This window comes from Echinops telfairi, unplaced genomic scaffold (assembly GCF_000313985.2).
Source record: "Echinops telfairi isolate 266 unplaced genomic scaffold, ASM31398v2 ScPeMD7_7469;HRSCAF=8507_0, whole genome shotgun sequence".
NCBI classification, from domain to species: Eukaryota; Metazoa; Chordata; class Mammalia; order Afrosoricida; family Tenrecidae; genus Echinops; species Echinops telfairi.
The window spans coordinates 17805870-17830940 of NW_022111372.1; positions in this window are offsets into that span (position 1 = coordinate 17805870).

A 25071-nucleotide genomic window follows, 5' to 3' on the forward strand; every position below is an offset into this window, starting at 1 on the left:
AGAATGCCAATTTAATAGAAGAAAGTATTCTTGCATTGAGGGAGTACTTGAGTGGAGGCCCAATGTCCTTCTGCTACCCTAATACTAAACCTATAAATATATGCACATATATCTATTTCTCCATCCTCACATATAAACACATTTGCATATGTACATACCTTTATCTAGACCTCTATAAATACTCTTTGCCTCCCAGCTTTTCCTCTATTCCCTTTGACTTTCCTCCTGTCCCACTATCATGCTCAGTCCCCACCTGGGTTTCAGCAATTCCTCTTGGTTACATTACCCTTGATCATGCCCTACCAGGCCTCCTACACCCTCCTTACCACTGATTTGGATCACTTTTTCTTCCCTTGTCCCTGGGTTTGTTAACACCAGTACCTTTCCCCTCACCTGCCCCTCTCTCATGTCCCCCCAGAACTGTCAGTCCTGTTGTTTTCCCCTCCACATTGTTCATCCAGCCTATCTTATTTAGACAGACCTGTGGAGATAATAACATGCACAAAAACAAGACAGAGCAAAACCAAGCAACAATATACAACAAAACAACAACAAACCCCAATGACAAAAAGCAAAACAAAACACAACAAGAAAGAAAAGCTTGTAGCTAATTCAAGGATTGTTTGTTGGCCTTTAGGAGTGTTTTCCAGTCCATTCTGTTGGGGTACCATGCCCTGGCCCCAAAGGCCACCTTCAGCATTCCCTGGGGACCTCACTGCTCCATTCCCTTGCTGTTTTGTTACACCCCTTTAGTGTTTTGCCTCGGTGTAGTGGGATCAGATTGGGTGCTATTCCCACCCTGTGTCTCCGGTGTTGTCCCCTGTAGGGCTATGGGTCAGTGAGGGGCATCACGTTTCATAGTGGGGCTGGCCATGTGGTCCTCTCTGTGGACTGGCTGCTTTAATTGGGAACATCATCCTCACAGCTTGGTGGGCCAGGATGTGCTCCACTCTCTCCTCCTCCCCCTTAATCTGCTCCTGTGTGCTCTGATCAGATATGTCCCTTTCCCAGTGCTGCAGATTCAATGCTGTCCTTTGAAATAAATTCTTCTGGGGGGAGGGGCAGGTGTCCACGTAGTAGTTGGGATTGGGGCCGGCCCTCCAGACCTCTTCACTGGTTCACTACTCCACGCCGGCATGTTGCATTCACATCTTGGAGCACTGGGTTCAGGTCTGGTCCCTCTTTCCCTGTGGAGATATAAACAATACCTTCCCCTTGGGTGGGTTAGTGGCCTGTGCTCCCGCTACCCATTTCTTTATTATTATTTTTTCCTTTCCCCACCTTCATTTTAGTTGTATACCATGTGTATCCCTGTATTTGGTCTGGTCCATGCCATATTACCTGGTCCTCACCCCAGGAATGTTTGTATACAGTAGCTTTTTCCCTGTGCCCCTTTTGCTTTTTTTCTTTTTTATCACTTACCTCAGCGGACTCAGGTTGTACTTGTCCTTTTGTGCTTGACTTACTTCGCTTAGCATGATTTCCTGCAGTTCTTCGCATGCAGTGACGTGCTTCATATGTTCATCACTGCCTTTTAGCGATGCGTAGGACTCCATTGTATGTATATACCACAGCTTGTTAATCCAATCTTCAGTTGATGGAAATTTGGGTTGTTTCCAACTCCTCACAATTGTGAACTGTGACACAATGAACATTGGAGCACAGATGTCTGGCCTTGGTTTGTTTCTTGCCTCTTCTGGGTGTGTTCCCAGTAGGGAGATTGCTAAGTTGTATGGTAACTCGATTTCCATCTGTTTTAGATATCGCCAGATCGATTTTCATAGTGGTTGTACATACTTACAGGTCCTCCAGTAGTGGATGAGAGTTCCTGTCTCTCCACAGCCCCTCCAACAGTTGTTGCTTTCTGATTTTTTTAATTGGGCTATCTTTGAGGGTGTTAGGTGGTACCTCATTGTTTTGATGTATGGATTTTTATAAGAGCTGTAAGAGCTCCCAATATAATGATCTTTAAAAAAATTAGTCTGAAAATTCACACATAGCACACTTAGTCTGGAAATCAGTGGTACCTTATTCAGTATTTCAGAAACATGGGCACCTCTTCTGACAGATGATAGCAGATCATGCCATTGAGTTGCTGACTCATAGTGGCTATAGGCCAATGGAGAACTGCTCCTGTGGGTTTCTGAGACTGTAACTTGTTCGTGGGAGTAGAAAGCCATGTCTTTTTTCTGCAGAGAAGCTAATGGTTTTGAACTATGGGCAACACATAAAGACGCCTCAAATAATTCTATCACTGATTCAACGTAGAATCAATTCCAATTCATGGTGGTTATATGTGTGCGGAGCAGAACTGCTTCACAGGTTTCCAAGGTTATGGCCTTTCAGAAGCAGGGGGTCAAGCTTGTTTCTGAGGTGCCCTAGTGAGTTTGAACTATCAACCTTATACTAACCATTTACATCACCTGCTATTCCATTAATAATACAACCTTTCCTTTTTTCTAGCAAGTGGATACTGATTCTATAAAGCATAGAAATAATGCATGCTTAATAAATATTAGAACAGTGAACATTCACTATGATTTTCATTTCTAGAAAACTCAAATATTCTTAGAGTTCAGATAACGTAATATAACTCTTCTAGCATCCTACAATTTTAGTAGAATGAAAGCTGAATATATATATATATATATTCATATATTATATATAAATATTTCAATTCATTCTAGTCTTTTATATAGTAAGGGATAAAATATGTTCATGGATTTAACTGTCCAGCTATATAATTCCACATGATTGAAAAGTTATTTTAGTCAAGTGAGTTTCAAAGCCAGAATGCTAATGCAATGCAGTGTGTCCCATGGTTCTTCAAGGATTTTCAGAGAGCTTAGCCGCCTAAACTCATTACTCTGATATGTAGACGGGAAGGGAAACACTTGGCTCTCCTTTCTGGAGATCGCTCAAAAGTCTGAAGGAGTTTGGTCTAGCAGTTGCCACAGTGAAATGTTTCAAGTTTCGGTGTCACAAAATAGAGCATAACTAGGAGAAGACAATGAATTTATTAACATTCTCACAATATATGTGATCTAGATACATTGACTATTTCAGCTAAGTCTATATATGCATATATATTATATATAAAGGCAAAGCACATAAAAGAGTTACAGTCTCTGGCCCATTGCAATAAGGCAAATCAAAAAGGCATATGTTAAGGAGTAAATGTTTCTAGATGAAGTCTGTTAGAAAGCAATAATGTTTCCTTTTAAAATATTAATTTTTAAAATGACATGAAGGTGACATCTGATCGCTTTTAATTTCACAGGGAAGGAGGGATAGAATGAATACCAGCCCAAAGCTAAGTCCTTTGAGGCTGAGTTTAGACATGCCTTCACCTGCCAATGGTTTGGGTTCTTGTTGTTCTTACCAAATCTGACACCAATATGCCCTCCCATTGCACTCTCTCCAATTCTCTGTTGGGATCAGTAATTAACAGCAATCATCACTCAAGAATTACAGACCATACTCACAGTTATAGAGCTTATTATTGAGCTCACAGGTTAAAATTCAAGGTCAGAAATGCTCAGGATACAGTTCTTCCATAAGGACAGCCTCCTCTCAGCCATGTCACAGGTACATCTGCTGCTCCCTGGCCCCAGGCCTCTGGGCTGATCCCCACCCTATTCTGGCAAGTGTTACAAAGCTCTTTTAACTCTGCTTCACCAGCAACGGTCCTGTCCCAAAACATTCCATTTCTTGCTCTGGCCAGCGCATCCCAAAATCTTCTGTTGGGATCCTGCTCTGGTTGCCTCTGCTGCTGTCACATCTAAACCACTGCTTCTCACTGCACCATCTCCCATGTCACAGCTCTCCTGGAGAGTCAGGGGTATGGTACAAATCTAGGGTTCAAAGTATGAACTCCTCTCCTGCTTCTTTTAAAATTTTATTTTAATGATAGTGAGATCCTTTACTCTGTCTCTGGCATGGCTAGATGAACTAACTAAACCCTATGCTAGGGATGCACACATCTTATTTGTGTGGTTCTCTCAAGCATGGAATGTACTTTATTTCCATTATAAGCAAGCTTTCTAATCCTGATGGTGGACCACAGCTGCTCAGATTGGAATAGTTGTAACCAGTCATTTTTGTGGGCATTTAAAGACTATAGCCAGAAGAACCATATCAAATAATTCATTGCGCCACATTACTACACTAGAGTTTTCTAATAAAACGTATAATGTCTCTGTAATTTAAAATTTAAGTAACACTTGGTCTGTTTTGTGGGGGAAAAAAGAAAAAAGAAACATAGAATTGCCACAGTTTACTCTGGCATGTATCTTTATTTCCATGGGTTTTAATTCCTAAATATGTAAATTCAAACCTACTTTTAAAACTAATTTAACACTGATGGCACGATTATATTTCTGTAGCTTTTTAAATAAAAATATTGAATTTCTTATGTATAAGCCTCATTCAAAATAAAGCACAAATTCTTAAATCTTTGACCTTAGTCTTAGTAATAAGCAAACCAGAAAGTTTTAAGAAGCCAAAAATAATTCTGAAAAGAAGCAGAAATATTCATTTTGATAACAGGGTATATGCTTTAAGTTACAAAGTGGTTTAAAGCCCATGGAAAAATAGGTGGTTCAACATTTAAATTTAGAGTTGTAAAATTAACTTATTTTTAAAATACAGAACTGCAAATGCACTTTATGTTAACCTTATAAAAGAAACCAGAAAATAAGATCAGTGAATATGGACAAAACTTAACTTAAGTTGTAGTAAATAGTATATGTGTCTAAGTAAAAAATAAATTGCTACTAGGATATCAGTTTATCCATGCACAGATTTATTGCAAACAGTACGTGTTTAAACATGTCTCTCATCTCTGCAGATGTCTGCAAAAAGACCCCCTCGGGAGTACACTTGTTTCAGTTTGCAAGGATGTCGCCTGATACAAATTAAACAGCAGTGGCTTTTGAGTGGGGTTGTTCAGTCACTTTAATTCCAGGTCAAAGATCAGCATGCAAGGATATGGTGACTGTTTTCATGGGAGACTCCAATAGGGTGATTTTGACGGATCATCTTGAAAGACGTGGCCAATCCCAGCAGCTTGCTAAGGAGAAGTTTTAAGAAAATTAAAAGCTACTTCAGTGAGGAAAAGCAAAGAAAGAAGAGGTCATGGAATTTTTTGCCCATCACAATGCACGTGCTCATTCTTCAAGGATAGCAAAGTCTGTGGTTGGAGATTAAAAAAGCAAACAAACAAACAAAACAATATCCCTCTGTCCTACAGTCCTATCTTGCCCTGAAAGATTTATTTTTGTTGTGAAAACGCCAAGAATATTTAAAAGGAACATGATTTTAGTGCCTTAAGAGTGACCAAAGATATCCTTTGACTTGGTGTGGATTGGTTCTATCAGAATTGTTCAGAGGAAAGTTATATAGTCTCTTTGAGTAATTTGACTCACACTGACCCTGAACAGGGATTCTGAATCTGTAAATCTTCATGGGAACAGACAACTTCGTCTTTATCCTCTCTAAGGGTTGCTTTGCAGTTAGACACCCAATGCGTCCCTCACAGTGGAAACATCGCATTAGTAATGCATATGTTGATGATATATGATGATATGAAAGATATGCTGAGAAAAAATAACATTGTGTCTAGCTATGTTTGTTTAACAAAGTCAAAGATGATTTTTTTTCTGACTTACCCTGGTACCTTTGACTTAATTATGACTAATTTTTTAATCAAGATAACAATCTCAAAATACAATTTCTCAAATAAAATAAGAAATTTATTTTGCTGCCTTCATGAAGGATATAAATGTAAAAAAAAACCCCAATAGATTTAGATTCTCTGTTAGAATTGATTTGGTGGGAGTGATTTTGTTTTTATAAATTTTATTGATCCATTCTTTATCATCAATTAATGAACAAATGTTCATATACATTATTATGAAACTTAATTTTTTACACAAGAATATTTGATTCATTTAAAATTTACCTCTAATATAAAATACTGATAACACAAAATTTCTTTATTTCAGATACTGGAACAATAATGAAAAACAAACCTCTAAATGGATCTGATAACTGAATAAACTCTGATCGTTCACAGAACGTTCTAGAGACAAAGAATTCTTCATGTGAAAATGAAATGATAAGCATGATAAACACACAGTAATTCTAAGAGATAAAGTAGTAATATTAGCTAAAGAATATAATTCATCTGGAGATTGGCAGACATATAAAATATAATTTCCATATTCTAGCATGTAACACTCTGCTTCAACCCTGTCAATGGCTGCCTCTTCGAAGCTAACAAAACCATGGTGTCTTGTTTGCCTACCTCTTGAATTACTCTTTCTTGATCTTACCAGTGTATGACCCATTCTTTGTGTCACTTGAATCTTGAACTCTGTCCTTTCTTTCCTGAATCCTGGTCTAAGTCCTACCTCACATTTTAGATCTCCTGCCTGTCAGTTCTGGGTGAAAAATGAATGTCCCAGAAACTCCATGGCAGTAATTATACCCCATCCTGTAGGTTTTCTACGAGTCTCAATTGACTCAATGGAAGTGGACTTGGGCATTTGGGCCTACCAGTTTAGACTCATCTAGTGAAAAACCAAGATATTTCTTTTTAAAATTATTAAAGTTTAAAAGTTGTAAATTTGAACAGGCTATAGAAAAGTTAAAGAACAATATCACAGACATCACATGGAAGTAAAATTTTGCTGAAGATTATCCAACAAAGTTGCAGCAGTACATTGACAGGGTGCTACCGAAGGTTCAGGCAGGATTCAGAAGCGGACACAGAACAAGGGATATCATTGTTAAAGTCAGATGGATCTTGGCTGAAAGAAAATATCAGAAAGATGTACTTGTGTTTCATTGAATATGGAAAAAAATTCAACTCTATGGGTCATAAAAAACTATGGATAGCCATGAGAAGAATGGGAATTCCATAATTCTTAATTTCACTCATATGGAAACTATACATGATCCAAGAGGCAGTTGTATGCACAGAACTAGGGAATACTGTACAGTTTTAAATTAAGAAATGTGTGGGTCAGGGTTGTATCCCCTTGTCATAATTATTCAATCTGTATGCTGAACAAATAACCTGATAAACTGAATTATATGAAGAAGAATATGGCAACAGGATTGGAGAAAATATTATTAACAATTTGCCATATGCAGATGACACAACTGTGCTTGCTGAAAGTAGGGAGGACTTGAAGTATTTTGCTGATGAAATCAAGGATTGAGGCCTTCATTTTGGGTTACAATTCAGTGGAAAGAAAATCAAAATCCTCACAACTGGACCAATAGATAACCTCTTGATAAATATAGACAAGGTTGAATTTGACAAGGATTTCATCCTGCTTGAAACCATATCAATACTCATTGAAACATCAGTCAAAAAATCAAGCAATGCATTGTATTAGATAAATCAACTGTACAAGACCTTTTCAAAATGTTGAAAAGCAAGGATGTAACACTGAGGGCTAAGGTGTGTTATTTCGAGCCGTGGTATTTTCAGTTACCTCCTATGCACATGAAAGTTGGGCCTTGATTAAGTAAGAATAAAGACAAATCGGTGTAATTTAACTATGATGTTGGTGAAGAATTGTGGTAGTTACATAATCTGGTGTCAATTTTAGGATTAAGAGTGTAGGGGTGGAGTCTAGCCTGTCAATCAGGATAAAACAAATGAGGTCTCCGTGTGGGCATGACCTTCTCCTGAGGATTCTGGAACTCCCTTATTTCCTCCATGGAGGTGGGAGACACTCTGTCTCTGACCATTTTCTGCGAGACATCCCTGTGGAGAAGACACATGGAGAGAGGCTGATGGAGCCAGACCTCTGGATCCAGAGATACTTCTACTGTCACTGGATCCACAAGACTTTCACCCACTGGCCTGTGGTCTGCTTGCATTTGACATCATTGTATGTGTTTCCTGAGTCTGAAGATGATTTTATAGATTGGTATTGGACATCTGGGCTAATATCAGATTTATGGGCGTGATCTAGACTGGGTTGGGATGTTTTCTCAATATTCGATTGCTCTTGTATATTAAGCTATTTCTTATACACATATCACTGTCTATGCTTTTTTCCCTCTAGATTACCCAGACTAACACAAGAATGTTGAAAGTATCATGGACTGCCAAAAAACAAACAAATCTGGCTTGAAGAAGTACAGCCAGAATGTAACAATGACATAGAGAAATAGAACTGGGGCCTGGAAACTTCTTAAAATTTAATAAATAAAAGTGACTTTCAAGATGCTTGTGTTTCATTGAATATGGAAAACTCATGGCAGGATTTTTTTTTTAAGTAATTAATTGAAAACAAACCAGTCTTTGTCATCAGTTTGAATGATGTGAAAATTGATGGGGACCTCAAAGATCAAGTTATTATAGATTTCTCAGACCCACGTAAAAGCTAGCATCCACAATAAATTCCATGGTCATCCTCTACTATGTGGCTATAGAGAAAATTCCTACTCAGCTCTTGGAGTACAGGTAAATATTGATTAATATGATATATATATACCAATCAATATAATATGAGCAATAATAAAATATAAGTGAATTCATTCCCTTTTGTGGTTAGAAGAGATCAGAGTCTAAGAACAAAATCCCCCTGCAAAATTTTTGCGAGTATAGAAATGGGGTTTACTATCATCATTAATTTCCTAACTGTTGCCTGTATTGGGTTTCTTTGTTTCTTCAACTATATTCTACTAAAACAAATAAGCAAACCTAAACAAAAGTACTATTGGAGGGGTTTATATAATTGATATATTTATTTATTATTAGAAAATTACATTCACTGTAATATGTTAATGTAAGGGAGAATCTTGAGTTGATCTCACTTTAGGAAAAACAAAAGATACATCTGGACACATATCTGAAATGTAGCCAAGTATCAGGAGATTTGGACAAGATAAATAGAACAAAGTTTTATTGTTGAAAATCATTATTTCCATCTGATTCTAATAAAGAGTTGAAATCAGAGAGCTTTGCTACCCTGCACTCTGCTACGTGGACCTCACAGCAGCCTGTGCATGTACAGTTGTAAGACATGATGCAGTGCCGGCACTATTCAGACTTAGATTCTTCTGTGAACTTAGTGCCACATTCCTCAAGAAGACAAGCTTGCATGTATAGTGTATAGGACACAACTTTCCACATATGAGTTTGATTTGAAAGACTATGATATATTATTTAGAATTGGCTTTTATGAAGAGGTAGTAAATGTTTGCATTTGAGCAGCCTGACAGAATGCCAGTAACATTTTCAGGGCACAGATGAGAAATGAAGTAAGCTCACTTTCTTGGAAAAAATAACACTTGCAAGTATAAATACTTGGAAGAAGTATAGCCAGAATGCTCCTTGGATACCAAGGGCTCAAGTGGAAAGCAAATGTTCTGATAATGATGAGGGCAACAAATGTACAAATGTGCTTGACACAATGGATGGATGGATGGATTGTGATAAGAGTTGTACGAGCCCCCAATAAAATGATCTAAAAACAAAACAAAAAAGAAGTGAGGGTAGGGAGACTTTGTCTCATGCACTTAGAATAAATTATCAGGAGAAAGTAATCCTTGAGGAAGGGCATTATGTTAGGTAGAGGGCCAGTGAAAGAGAGGAACACTTAATGGGAGGAAGACACAAAGGGTCAATAGTGTGAACTCTTTCATAGGTTAAATATATAACACTCTATTTCCAAAAAGATTATAGAGTAGCAAACACTACTAAGCAGTTACATTTGCCTCATGTAGGAGTTCTGGTGGCAGAGTGGTTATGAATTATACTGCAATCCACAAGGCCATCGGTTCAAAATCACCATTACTAGTTATTGTCCCAGAAACCCACAGGGCAATTCTACACACGGAGTTCGACTCACAGTTAGTGAGGGGTTTTTTGTTTTTATAAGTTTGTTCTGCCCTGTAGGGTGGTTTTGAGTCAGAATCTCCCGGACAGCAACAGGTAGTGGTGAAAATAAACACACGCAGACTGTAGCAGGTGAAATTGTGAACATATTTTCACATGAGAAACAACAACAAAAATTAAGTTATTATTAAAAGAAGTAGTTGCTACACTACATATCTTTCTTAAAATTTTCTTTTAATGTATATCAAGAAACTAAACCTCAAATATAGCCATTTAAATAATTCACAATAGGTTTGGCTTTGTGGCCAGATATTGTAAGGCAAAAGTTTTTTAGAGAAGACAAAAAAGCACAAACCACAAAATAAGACAAACCAATTGTGTCTGTGTGTGCGTGTACACGCACACACACACATATATATATACATATATTTGTCAAGCAAGGTATGAGATTTTGCTCTTTGAAACATACCAATACACAATTAAAAAACAAGACACAGACCGGAATAAAATAATCTCAATTAATATGTTTGCTAAAGCACTTGTATCTAGAATATATAAAGGTAAGAAAACAAACCTAACTGAAATGTGTACAATCTGCAAAAGATCATCTGTAAAGTGTAAACACACATGTGAAGAGATGGCTCATCAGGGAAACAAACCCAACTCTTAATGAGATGACGCTACAAATAAACATATGACTAAATTAAAATGATCAACAATATCAAATGTTAGTGAAAATATGAAACAACTAGGTTTCTTGAGTATCGGCCGTTCTAATGTAAAATGGCCTAACACCATTTGAAAAAAGTATTGAATGGTTTATCTTAATGTTAAATGTACACTTAAAAGAAATACCTAACGCAAGTTGAGCAAATGTGAGATTTACAGTTGAATTGCTTGTGAGGAGCTTAGCTTTAAAATGACTTTGTATTGGATTGAGGAAGTAACAGTGAAATTTAAATGAGATAAATTGAGAATATTTTTTAGATAAATATGTCAGAATTTCTATTTGCTTAGAAATGTATGTTATGCATCTTTAAAAGAGACTAGCTCTAAAGAACATACTCTTGCAAACTCAGGATGTAATATATCTTATATCCCAAAAAGAGAAAAATTAGTTTATTCTTAGTTTGAAAACAAAGTTAAGGAGACCTGAACATGGTGTTGTTAAAGAAATAACCCGGCTGCTAATTAAAAGGTGGCTAGTTTGAACCTATCCACCTTACTGAGGAGGGAAGATGGGAATATCACCCTTGAAGATTACAACATTGACAGCCCTTTGGGGCAGTTTCACTTTGTTCTGTAGTATCTCTGTGAATTAGACTCAACTTGAAGGCAGTGAATTAGAACTAACACACATTATCTTTATTGGGTTGCGTCATCCTTTGGGAATGAGCTCGCTCTTCTGTGAAATGAAGGCTTTAATATCACTCTTCCCTTTCTCAGAGTAGTTGTAAAGATAATATGATATAATAGATATGCTTCCAAATTTGCAATTTATTTTTCAGATATAAATTAGTATGCTTGAACAATTATTAATTTGTCAATTTTTATTTATCTCATTATTGAGGTGTTGTCAGGTGCCATCTAATAGGTTCCAATTCTTAGAGACTCTCTATATAACAGAATGAAACACTGCCAGCCCTGTACCATCTTCACAATCGTTCTTATGCTTAAGCCACTGTGTCCATTCCTTTTGTCCTAGGTCTTCATCTTTTTCACAGGCCCACTCTGTTGCCAAGGATGATTTTTCAAGCACTGGTACCTCTTGACAACATGTCCAAAGTACAGGAGACAGTCTAGCCTCCTTGCCTATTGGGAGTCTTCTTCTTCTGCTTCTTCTTCTTCTGCTTCTTCTTCTTCTTCTTCTTCTTCTTCTTCTTCTTCTTCTTCTTCACTTGGTTACTTATTTACTCATTTATTTATTTATTTATTGTTGTAATCATTTAATTGGAAAATCTTACAGATATTATAACAATCCATACTTCAATTAGATAAAGCATTATTGTACAATTACTCCCCCCAAATTTTCAATATATTTTCTTTCTTCTTGGACTCTTTGATATCAGATCTCCTTTATCCCCTACTTCCCCCACCTTGCCCCCCAGGAATCCTTAATCTTATATTATACATAGTTATTATTATTATTAACTTCTTATCCCCCCCGTATGCCTTTATGGCCCAAAGAGGGTAGAGGTGGAGAAAAAGATGGCAATGGGACAACGGTGCACTAATCCACCCAAGTGGAGGATATGGTTTGTGTCTCCCCAGGGAAGGGAGAGAGAGAGTAGATCTCATTCCAGTGTGCCATGCCTTGAAGGCAATGTTCCTGCTCGGAGCAGCTCCATCATGGAGAGGACTGCAGGGCTGGCCTCAGCTGGAGACACCACGTCCCCTCCCTAGATGACAGCACTACAGAAGAGAGTACTGAAGACACAGTTGTGGGAAGGCAGTTGGCTTGACCCGCCCACATGGGGGCAAACCAAGAACTTACATATGAGTAATTTTATGTACAGGCCCTAATGTTGTTTAGGCTGCTGATACTGTGTTGATTCCTGTATGCTCCATCTGGTGAGGCCCATGTGTATGGTAGCCATCTATGTTGTTGAAAAAACATATTTACAATGATGTAATTAATATTGAAAAATGTTATCATGGGATCTCCAAAATTGTCTCTATCATCAAGGCCATATTATAAACACATTTATTCCCTCTAGTCCCAATTTCTGTGTTCCATTGGAAGTAATAATAAATGAGTCTGTTTGCATGTTAAATACAATTCAGACTGAAGAGATTTGTAGAACTCCTCAATATTTTTCATCACTAGACCTTGTTATTTGTGCATATATTTCACTAATAGTTGTATTAACTTGATTTTCTTGTATCCATATAAATTTCATCCTATTCCAGACAGCATTATACTTTCAGAAAGGTCTTGAAATGTTCTTTGTTGATGATGAATGGGACTCCATTCAAAATTACCAAAACCAGTCCATTTTGACAATTTTTGATTTTTGAAGATTTATACTTTGCATATTCCACTTTTTGATTATCAACGGATATTTTCAGCTATTTCCTCTCAATTTTGAATTATGCCCATTGGAAAATGGAGCTCTTGAAAATTTTAACCCATGGTTTAATCTAGTTTGAAAATGCAATTCTTCCTCGGTTTTATTTTGAGTGCTTTCCAGCCTGAGGGCCTCATCATCCTGCAATATATCTGACGATGTTTTGCTGCTATTCATTTTGTTTTAATTGACTAATCCATCTGAAGTGCAAAACCTAGTCTTTCTTCACAGTTAGCCTCAGAGCTCCAGTGAAAACTCCTCACCCTGGTAACCTGCTAATATCTGAAAGAGCAATGACTTATCTTCCAGCATCACAAAAACATATACAACAACAATAACACAGTACAACAAGTTGGCAGCTAAATGGTGTTTCATATGAGTTTTCAGTGCTATTTTTAATTATCTGCTTTTTTTATTGTATAAATAATGGTCTAGGTAGCAAGAGGTCATAACCATTTTAATAATTCTTTCAAATATTGTGTTTTATATAATGTGAAAAACAGGAGATATCCCAGACAAAATTTTATTCAAAAGGTAATTGCTATATTGGTTTAAAATTTTTTTTCTTTTGTAAATTATTTTATTAGGTAGGGGCTCATACAACTCTTATCATAATCCATACATACATCAACTGTATAAAGCACATTTGTACGTTCATTTCCCTCATCATTCTCAAAACATTTGCTCTTCACTTAAGCCCCTGGCATCAGCTCCTCATTTTTATCCCCTCCTTCCCCGCTCCCCACTCCCTCATGAACCCTTGATAATTTACAAATTATTATTTTATCATATCTCACACTGACCGACATCTTCCTTCACCCACTTTTCTGTTTTCCGTTCCCCAGGGAGGAGGTTATATGTAGATCCTTGAAAACATTTTTTATCAGTGTTACTTCATATGATCTGAAGAAAAAAAAATCCATTAAAATCAGTGAAGGAAGGTCACCTAAATTGCAGACATGCAGAACCAAGTTTTGTAATTTGCCAATTGCATTAAATTATAATTAGTAAAGATAACAATAGGTCTGCTTTAACGTTTTGCTGAATTTAATGGATTACATGTGTTAAAATGACAAAAACCAGGAGTTTAGCATGTCAAATGGTTCCAAAAATAATAACTGAATTATAGACCATGTATTCAGTTTATATTTAAATGAAACTAAATTCAAATATTTCTATAAATAATCAGAAATCTAAAGACAAATCACTTTGAAACACAAGTTGGTAATAAGTTAAAATCAACATTTTAACTCTAGGACTGATGATGGCAGCTGATTTAGGTTAAATTTCCAGCAGAAGTGCTCAAAAGCTTGGACGTTTTCCAATGTACTATATCCCAACCGGCTAACAAATTAATTCTTGAGAATGCATGTAATATAAAAATATTCCACACTTTACACTTGTGTTCTCTAAGTGTCTTCTCGTTTGATTGTTATAACTACATAGGTAGCAAAATATTTCACTATTTCAACAATCTTTGTATGCACAGTTCAGTGACGATCGTGCTCATCCTTGTATTCGACCATGATCATAATCCACTCTAAAATGTTTCCATCATTCTTAACTGCTCAGTGTCTCCTAAACAGGGCATTTTTCTTCTCCTCTTCCTCGACTGTCTTAGGTAACAACTAATAAATATAGATCACTACATACTTGCCTATTCTAGCGGTTCATAAAATATTCATCTTTAGGTAACTTATTTATTAAAGATTATTTTGTAATTCTGATATCTTCTCACTTTATTACATACTCCACAAGTAAGAATGTTGTCTTATTTGTCTTTTTGTCATCATCTTTAGAATGAATTCATTAATTTCTGTGTTCCCTGTTGCAGAATATTTAAATTGACAATCACTTCTGACTTTGAAGACTTAGCTACCTAATTTTATCTTCATAAAAACCCTATAAAATGATTATTGGCTTAACTAGATTGTCCATAACGATGTCAACTAAACATCATTATCAGAGATATATTCCAAATTAAATTTAAGAATAGGTTAGAACTCTATTGAAAGAATTACCATAATTGACCATCAGAAAATATTTCTATATAAGTATGAGCATCAACCCAAAAAATTATTCCAGAAAGTAGAAAAATGGCATAGATAAATTATTTAAAAGAAAGTAATATAAAAAAGAGAGAGCGGGGAAACAAAATGATGACAGATACACTATCCAGACCTTCTACAATTGAGTGAAGCAGACATGGAGTGAAGCTCAGAACCAGGGCCTCAATGATCAAAATGTAGATCAAATACTGATGAAAGGAAGAAGCTAAATAAAAACAGAGAACAAGAAGGAATACTGAGTAAAAAAGTGTCATTCTTTACAATTAGCATTTTTACTTGAACTATGGTGATTTTTTTATCACCTCTAGATTTCCTACACATCTTTTCCTTCTTTTCCAGCTTGTTTTACTCTCTGATATTCCCTCTTTCTCCACTCTTTTTATATCTTTGATTCCGTTCCTGAGTGCTAGCCTGCCCCCAACTTCCATGTCAGCATCAGGCACGCCCTCCCTTGCTGAAGATTAGGGGGCACCCCCATGGAGTGAGCATTGCATTCCCACTATAGTCATGCTTCCAGATAACGTGAGCATGAATACTTCATTTCCTTCTCCTTTTTCTTTTACTCTTGATTTTTTGCTCCTTCTTTCCTTGCATTCTTTTCTTTATTTTTTGTCTTCCCTTTTCTTGCACAGAAAGAGCAGAAGAAAAATGTCACACTTTGAGTTGTATTATTGAAGGTTCTGTGGGAAAATATTGAATGATGCTTAAAGAATGAAAACAAAATTAAAGGAATGCACAAAGTTGTATGAAAAATATTTCAATGATGTTCATCCATTTCAGGAGTTGGCATTTAAGAATGAATCTATAGTACTAAAGAAGAAGTCCAAGATTTACTGACGGTATTAACAAAACAAACAAACATGGCTCAAAGAATCAAGAGTATGTGAATTTAAATATTTGAACAATTTTATGGAACATTGGGAGAATCAAGTACTCTATTCCAAGAATTTTGGGAAAAAACTACCTGGCCAACAATTGGAAGAAATCTTGATCTCTGCTCATTCCAAAGAAAAGTGATACAACAAATTACACAAATTACCAAACAATATGATTAATATCATATGCAAGTAAAATGTGTTGAAGACAATTCATAAACAGTTATAGCAATATATCAACAGAGAGCTGTCAGAAATCAAGCTGGATTCAGAAGAGGATGTGAAACAAAGGATATCATTGCTTGTGTCAGATAAATATTAGATAAAAGCAGATGTTTATTTGTGGTTTATTCACTATGCAAGACCACTCAACTACGTGGGTCATACAAATCATAGAAAGCATTAAGAAGGATGAGGATTGCAGAACAATTCATTGTGATCATGTTAAAGCTGTACATAGGGCAAGAAGTTATCGTTCTTATAGAACAAGAGAATACTGCTTTTTTATTCCCTTTAATCGGGAAAGATGTATATCAGTGTTGCATCCATTCCATTTGTATGCTGCTTTGTTTCAGTTTGTATCAACTTGGATGCACCTGAAAGAAGACATGAGTGGAGTACAACTTCTCAGTCAGGTTACAGCCTAAGGATGCCACCTTCTGTATGTGGTGTACTTTGATATTAAATAGACTCTCTCTTTTTCTGCATGCTGCTCTGCATCCTACATTGGCTTCCTAAGACTTACACCAGTGGCCTAAGTGAGCTGCCAACCTTTATGAGTTGTCAGTGACCTGCCTTGGATCCACTTGACTCTTGTCTTTTTCCTGGTTCATGGTTGTAGCAACTGTATGAGTTAGAAATGGTCTTCAGAATTCACTTCAGAGGACATCACTGAAGCTACAGCTCAAGAAAAGGGACTTGTCTGATCAGACCACAGAGGAGCCAACGAGAAGGGAAAGGTTAAACAAAAAAAAGAGTGAAGCACATCCTGACTTACCAAGTCCTGAGGAAAATGTTTCTGCTCAGAGCAGCAATGCACAGAGACAACCACAGGGCCGGCCTCACCACGGGACACAGAGTTCCTCATTGACTGATAGCACCTTTGAGGACAACACTAGAGACACATGGCGGGAATTGTGCCTGCCCTGAACTCACTATGCCAAAGCCAGCCTCTGGGGGTATGCAGCAGAGCATCTGGGGGAGAAGAGCAATGAAGTCCCCAGGGACAGATGGGGGGCCAGGGCAAGCCACCCTATCAGACTCTACTGGAAAGCACTCGTGAAAGACAACAAATAGACACTGAGCTATTTATAGGGGTTTTGTTGTGTTGTTGTAGCTATTGGTTTACTTTCTATTGCTGCTTTGTTGTACTCAGTCTTGTGATAGTACATAGCATGTCTACCATGAAGGTCTAGGCAGAATAAACAAGCCGGAAGAGAGAACAACAGAATGACAGGTCCGGTGGGACATGGGAGAAGGGAGGCAGGGGAAAGGAAGTGGGTGTTAACAAACCCAGGGACAAGGGAACAACAAGTGATCCAAAATCAGTGTCAAGGAGGGTAGGGTGTAGGAGGTCTGGCAGGGCTGCATCAAGGGCAATGTAACTGAGAGGAATTCCTAAAACCCAAATGAAGGATAAACATGATAGTGGGACAATAGGAAAATATAAAGAAATAGAGGAAAGAACTACGAGGCAACGGGTAGTTATAGAGATCTAAATACAGGCATATACCGATGTAAATGCATTTATATATGACAAGGGGGAAATAGATCTATGTACATATATTTATAGGTTTAGTAGTAAGGAAACAAGAACACTTTGTTCTAACAATTCAGCAGTCTGAGATGCTCACCTTCCTGACACAATCGCTGAAGACAATGGGTGCACAAGCAAATGTGATGAAGAAAGCTGATGGTGCCCAGCTACCAAAAGATATAGCATCTGAAGTCTTAAAGGCCTGAAGATAAACAAGCAGCCATCTAGCTGAGAAACAACAAAACAACCCACACGGAAGAAGCACACCAGCCTACCCTGACATGATCGCTGAAGACAAAGTGGGTGCATAAGCAAATGCAGTGAAGAAAGTACATGGAAGAAGTACACCAGCCTGTGAGATCATAAGGTGTCGAAGGGATCAGGGTGTCAAAGGGATCAGGTTTCAGGCATCACAGACACACACACACACAAAAATCATAGCATTGTGAATGAGGGATAGTGCAGTGTGGGGACACAGGGTTCATCTGTGAGAATTGGACATCCCCTTGCAGAAGGGCTGCAGGGAGGAGAATAGCCAGTCAGGGTGAAGTGTAGCAATTATGAAACATACAATTTTCCTATGGTTCTTGAATGCTTTATCCCCCCCACTAACATAATCCCAATTCTACCTTACAAATCCGGCTGGACCGGACGATGTACATGGGTACAGATAGGAACTGGAAACACAGGGAATCCAGGACAGATGAACCCCTCAGGACCAGTAGTGAAAGTGGCGATACTGGGAGGGTGGAGGGAAAGTGAGGGCAAAAGGGGGAACAGATTACAAGGATCTACATATAATAACCTCCTTCCTGGGTACAGACAGCTGGGAAGTGGGCGAAGGGAGATGTCAGATGGTGTAAGATATGGCAAAATAATTATAATTTATAAATTATCATGGGTTCATGGGAGAGGGAGGAGCAGGGAGAGAGGGGAGAAAATGAGGAGCTGATACCAAGGGCTCAATTAGCAAGTAAATGTTTTGAGAATGATGATGGCAACATATGTACAAATGTGCTTGACACAATCGATGGGTGGATGGATTGTGATGAGTTGTATGAGCCCCCAATAAAATGATTGAAAAAAAAAAGAAAAAGAAAAGTTCTTCAGTTAGCATCTGACCCACAAACTTGATTTGGACTGGGCTCCCATCCTTGTGGCTGTATAAGCTACTGTCTTGATATCTCTTCCTTGAGATAAATACTTTTGAGTACCTATGTAAGTGCCACTTGTTTGTTTCTCTAGTAAACCTAGCATAACACATATGCTGAACAAAATCTGCAAAGCTGGAGTATATATATGAAACATCAAGACTTATTAACAACCTGAGATATGCAAATTACACAATAGATTTTGCTGACTCTGAAGATTATTTGAATCATTTACTGTTTTATATCAACAAGTACAGCCATTAATATGTATTATACATAAATTAAAGGAAAACAAAAATCTCCAGAACTGGAAAAATGACACATATCATGATAATCAGAGAAAAGATTGAACTTGTTGAGTATTTTACTCGAATACATAATCAGCAATTAGTGAAACAGAAGTCAAGAAATCAAATGACATAACTGATTGCAAAATTTTTTCAAGTAAGACTTCTTTAAGTTGTTACAAAGATCTCACTTTAACAATTAATATGTACCTGATTCAAGTCATAATATTTTCACTTGCATATGAAAATTGGAAAATGGAAAAAGATAAACAAAAAGAAATTATGTGTCTGAGTTATTACATTGGCAAAGGAAATTGAATATACCATGGACTTCAATAGGAACAAAAAAATCTATCTTGGAAAACGTACATCCGGTACGTTTCTTAGAAGATTGAAGGCACAAATTTGTCTTACATGTGCTCCCATGTTACCAAGAGGTACTATACCCTGGAAAAGAACATTGTGCCTGGACAACAGAAGGTCAGACCAAAAGGAAGGAAGACCTCAATGAGTTGAAGTGACACAGTGGCTGCAACAATGGGCCCAAATATAACAATTTTGAGGATGGAGTAGGATTAGACAATGTTTTCTTCTATTGTTCATGGAGGCAATACATAGTGGAAATTTATGTATCAAAAGCACTTAAGAATAACAACAGAAGGAAGAATGGAGATTATATTACCTTGGATAGATGAAAAGGCAGGATTTTCCCAGAAATGAGGCACAAAACCCAGAAAGGGTTAAGTAGCACCAATAAACAAACACAGGGAGGAAACAGGAAGGGTGCTGTTATAATAGGAGGCGTGCAACTCATTTTACAAAACCCAGTGTAGCGTATGAGAACTTCATTTACTCCATAAACTGCAATTCAAGACACAATGCAAATTATGAAAACAGAAAAGAGAAATGATCATTTGGAAACCTACATTTTAGTCCAGATGTGTTTATTTTGTGCTATATTTGAGGCACATGGCAGCCAGCTGAGTTGGCCCCAAACCCAGGACGAACATTTGGCACAGCCTCCACACACATTTTATTTCCTGAGCTCGCCATATAAGCATCTTTGTGGTTACACGGAGTCTCAGCCTGATAGTTCCTGATATTTCCAATCAATCTAAGCTATTCGTTACAAGAGGCCATTTTTCATCAAGCAGTCTGCTGTATTCATATTGTCCAGGGATATGTAGTTTTTCTCTTTGGAAGCTCTCATCATTTATCATCCCAGTAAGGAAGGAAGGAAAGAAGGAAGGAAGGAAGGAAGGAAGGGAGGAAGGAGGGAAGGAAGGAAGAGAAAGAATATGTAAAGCAGACCAATTTTTGAAAATTGTTGAATTTCTGATAAAGCTACAAAAACATTTAAAAAGAAGTAATATTATCTAAAATAATTAAATATTTTTGGTTGAACACTATAATTCACTAAGCACGTAATGTTTCCAATGAAAACATAACTAAATGGGAAGGCTTTTGCTGTATTCTATATAGATATTAGTTGCAAAATACCCTTTCTGAAATACCTATATAGATAAAGTGCAAGGGTAAACCTAATATTGTCTTAAGAAATTTTAGAAAAAATAATACAAGCTTTGTCTATTGCTGTTGTAACATTATCGGGAACATAGTGACTTAAACAACACAGATCTATTATGCTTTTGGAGGTTAGAAGTCTCAAGTAGTTCCCTATGGGACTAAAATCAAGAGACAAGCAGAAGTTTTAGGGGAAAACGTAATCTTTGCCTTTTCCAGCTACTTGTCTTCTCTTTCCTTGGCTCATTGTCAGATCAGTTTATCTGCCCTCTCCTTCCAGCGCTACATTTTCTTTCCTGACCTCCCCATTCATGGATCACTGTGGTTACATCGGGTCCACCTGGACATTCCAGAATAAACTTTCCATCCCATGATTTTTAACTGAATGGCATCTGCAAAGCCTGCTGCTTCTTCTTCTGCTTCTTCTTTTTTTTTTTTTTTTGGCATCTATGGTAAAATTTTCACTGAATTCCACAGTTAGCTGTGGATATATTAGAGTATAGGGGCATTACTACCTAATAAACTTAGATACCTAAAACCATTAAGGTATTTACTTAGGTTTCTAAAACCATTAAGGGATTTCTGAGTCAAAGCAATCCTACGGACAGCAGAATGAAACACTACCCAGTTCTGTATCATGCTCATGACTATTAACATGCCTAATTTAATTGATGCAGCCCCGGTACCAGTCCCTTAGGGTCAACTTCTCTTATGCTGACCCTCTACTGTACCAGTAATGGTGTTGTTTCCAGGAACTGGCTTCTCTTGAAAACATACACTAATTATGTGAGAGGAAGTCTCACAGCTTCCTTTCTGAGGTTGATTGTGGCTATATATCATTTAAGACACATTGGTCCATTCTTTTGACAGTTCATGGTATAGGCTTCATTAACTCCACAAATCTTGCAAAATTGAGCTTGAATTTTTTTCTTTAGTTCTTTCAGTTTTAGAAGTGCTGAGTGTGTTCTTCCCTTTAGGTTTTCTTTTTCTTTTTTAAAAATCATTTTATGGGGGCTCGTACAACTCTTATCACAATCCATCCATCCATCCTATCCATCCATCCATTGTGTCAAGCACATTTGTACATTTCTTGCCATCATCATTCTCAGAACATTTTCTTTCTGCTCGAGCCCTTGATATCAGCCCCTCATTTCCCCCTCCTTCCCTGAGAAACCCTTGATAATTTATAAATTATTATTATTATTCATGTCTTACACTTACACTGTCTGATGTCTCCCTTCACCCACTTTGTCTCCCTTTTTGTTTTCTAATTCTAGGTCCTTGGACATTTCATTTTAATGTTTGACTTTGCATTCTAAAGTTGCCCTTGGGATTTTTCTATGTAGTTCCTTGACTTCATCCTTTCTTCATTTGCTTTAGCTACACTATGGTTAATAGCGAGTTTCAAAGTTTCTTTTGACATTCACTTTGATATTTTTTCTTTTTTTATCCTTTTATTAGCAACTCTTACAGATACCATAACATTCCATAATTCAATCACATCAAGCAGTATTATACAATTGCTACCACAGTCAGTTTCAAAACATGTTGTTTCTTCTTGAACTCCTTGATATGATCTCACCTTTATCCACTCCCTCTCCCACCCTACCCTCCAAGTATCCCCCTTTTTTGCTGTACCTTACACCTTCCAACATATCCACCTACATACAATTCTGTTGTTCACTTCCCTCAAGTGGGGTAATACAGTTATCAGAGCTGTAAGCTTTCCCTCCCCCTCCCTTCCCGTTCCCTCAGGAAATCATTACTTCTGTACAGCTTCTGAAGGGAGGTCTATCTTGATTTGCATGTTTCAAATTATATTAATTATACAAGAGAACATTCGCAAGTCTTATATGATTAATTAGGTAAAACAAACAAAAAACATAATATTAAGGAAGAGGAAATACTAAAGAACTAGAGGACATAAACACATTTATGTGTTTAATCAGAGATATACCTGCACCCTGGATTTATCATCCCTTCCATGTGGCCTTTCTGAGAGGGACTTTCCAATTATCTTCCAGGTGGTGTTTGGGGTCTTTACTACACCCATGCCCCTTCATATCAATTTGGTTGGGGGGTTTTTTGAAATTCTGATACCCATGATCACACAGCAAGCTTTCCTTCAATTTCTTAATAATTTTTTTTTTTAATCATTGTGTGGAAGAAGCACACCATTAAAAAAAACCAGTAGCAGAAACACGGACCTTGAGAATCGACTGGAGGAAGCAGAGAACCGCACCAGTGACTTGGAGGACAGCGAAGCAGACTTTAACAAACACAAACAAAAATCTAATAATTTCATCAGAGACGCAGAAGTGAAGCTATGTCTGATGCTATGAAGCATCACATTAGAATGACTGGCTTACCGGAGGAAGACCCAAAAAAGTAGTCCTCTGCTACAATAGTGAGATAATTCTTGGAGGAAAACCTCCCCAGCGTAATGAATGAAAACCAGGCAACCATTCAAAAGGCTGCAAGAACACCAGCTAGCCTGAATCCCAAGAAGAAGTCACCAAGGCACCTAATAGTTAAACTATCGAACTTTGAGGAAAAGGAGAAAATCATGAGAGCAGCTAGGGAAAAACAAGAAATCACATATAAAAGATCCCAAATAAGAATATTCTCAGACCTATCAGCAGAAACTATGAATAAAAGGAGAGAGTGGGGTAACATATTCCAAAAATTGAAGGAAAACAATGCAAACAAGAATACTCTACCCAGCCAAATTATCGATCAAGATAGATGGTGAAGTAAGAGTCTTCCCAGACAAGGAAAAACTCAAAGAATACGTTAGAAGAAACCCAGCCCTACAAAAGATCCTTGCCAACCCAGTATGGGCAGAAGAACAACACTCACCAAGCATAAATAAGAGACCACCACATAGAACATCCTCACCCATAGGGCAACAAAGAGAAAACAGACCCCAAGATATTATTGACTTAAGGATGGAAAGAACTCAAGAATGATACACACACACACATGCACAATAGACTAATGAGAAAGGAAAGTAGGAAAATACACAACACAAAAGATATAAGATGACATCAGAGAGTTCACAGATGGAGTTGATAACCCTGAATATCAATGGCCTGAACTCAGGCATTAAAAGACTGAGACTAGCAGACTGGATTAGAAAACATAACCCATCAATTTGCTACCTACAGGAGACACATCTCAAGGCTACAAACAAAAATAGGCTGAGAACCAAAGCCTTGAGAATGGCATACCAAGAAACAACAATTCAAAAAAAGGAGGGGTTGCAATAATAATCTTGGATAAAATTGACCTCAAAGTGCAAACCATGAAAAGAGATAAGGAGGGACACTATATTATGCTCAAGGGAATGGTAGACAAAGAACCACTAAGCATTGTAAACATATATTCCTCGAATGCGAGACCCGCTGAATTTGTCAATCAAACACACCAAAAGATTAAAAAAGAAATCACAGCCTCAACAATTATATTGGGTGACTTCAACACACTGCTCTCTGAGAAAAGTAGATCACAGGGAAAGAAACTCAACAAGGAGGCTAGAGATCTAAAACTACAATTAGACAATTTGACCTGACAGATATTTACAGAGCTTTTCATACAAAATGAAATACATATAAAATACATACAAAAATACAAAAAAAAATCATATTCTTCTCAAGCCCACATGGCACATATTCGAAGATATACCACATGCTAGGACATAAGGCAAATCTACATAAATTTAAGAATATTGAAATCATATAGACCCCTCTCTCTGACCACTGTGCAATAAGGGTGAAAATCACCAAAAGGAAGACAAAGAAAACAAGAGCAAACAATTGGAGGATTAATAACTCTCTACTGAAAAAGGAGTGCATACTGACACAGATCAGAGATGAAATTAGGAAGTGTCTAGAAACCAACGAGAATGAGCACACGTCGTACCAAACCTTATGGGACACAGCAAAGGCAGTTATCAGAAGAAGTTTTATAACAATACTCATGATTGATATGCTCGCACAAAATTTACAACAAGTAGAGCAGAGTCAGCAGGACAATCCTACTAATAGCAAAAGAAAAGAAATTATGAAAATCAGGGCTGAGATTCAGGAGAGGGAAAATAAGAAAACAAAAGAATTGACAAACCACTGGCAAACCTAACCAGAGAAAGGAGGGAACAAATTTCAATAGCAAGAATAAGGGATGAAAGAGGGGACATTACAATAGACCATAATGAAATCACGGTACACAGTACTACGAAGGATTGTACTCCAATGAATTCAGCAATTTGGATGACATGGACAAATTCTCGGAAAAACAATCCCTCCCTAGACTATCTTTGATGGACGTCAAGAATCTCAACAGACCCATAGCAATAGAAGAAATAGACAAGATTATTAAGGGATTACCAACAAAAAATCCCCTCGACCAGATGGCTTCACTGGAGAATTCTACGAAGCATTTAGGGAAGAACTAACACCAATCCTACACAAACTCTTCCAG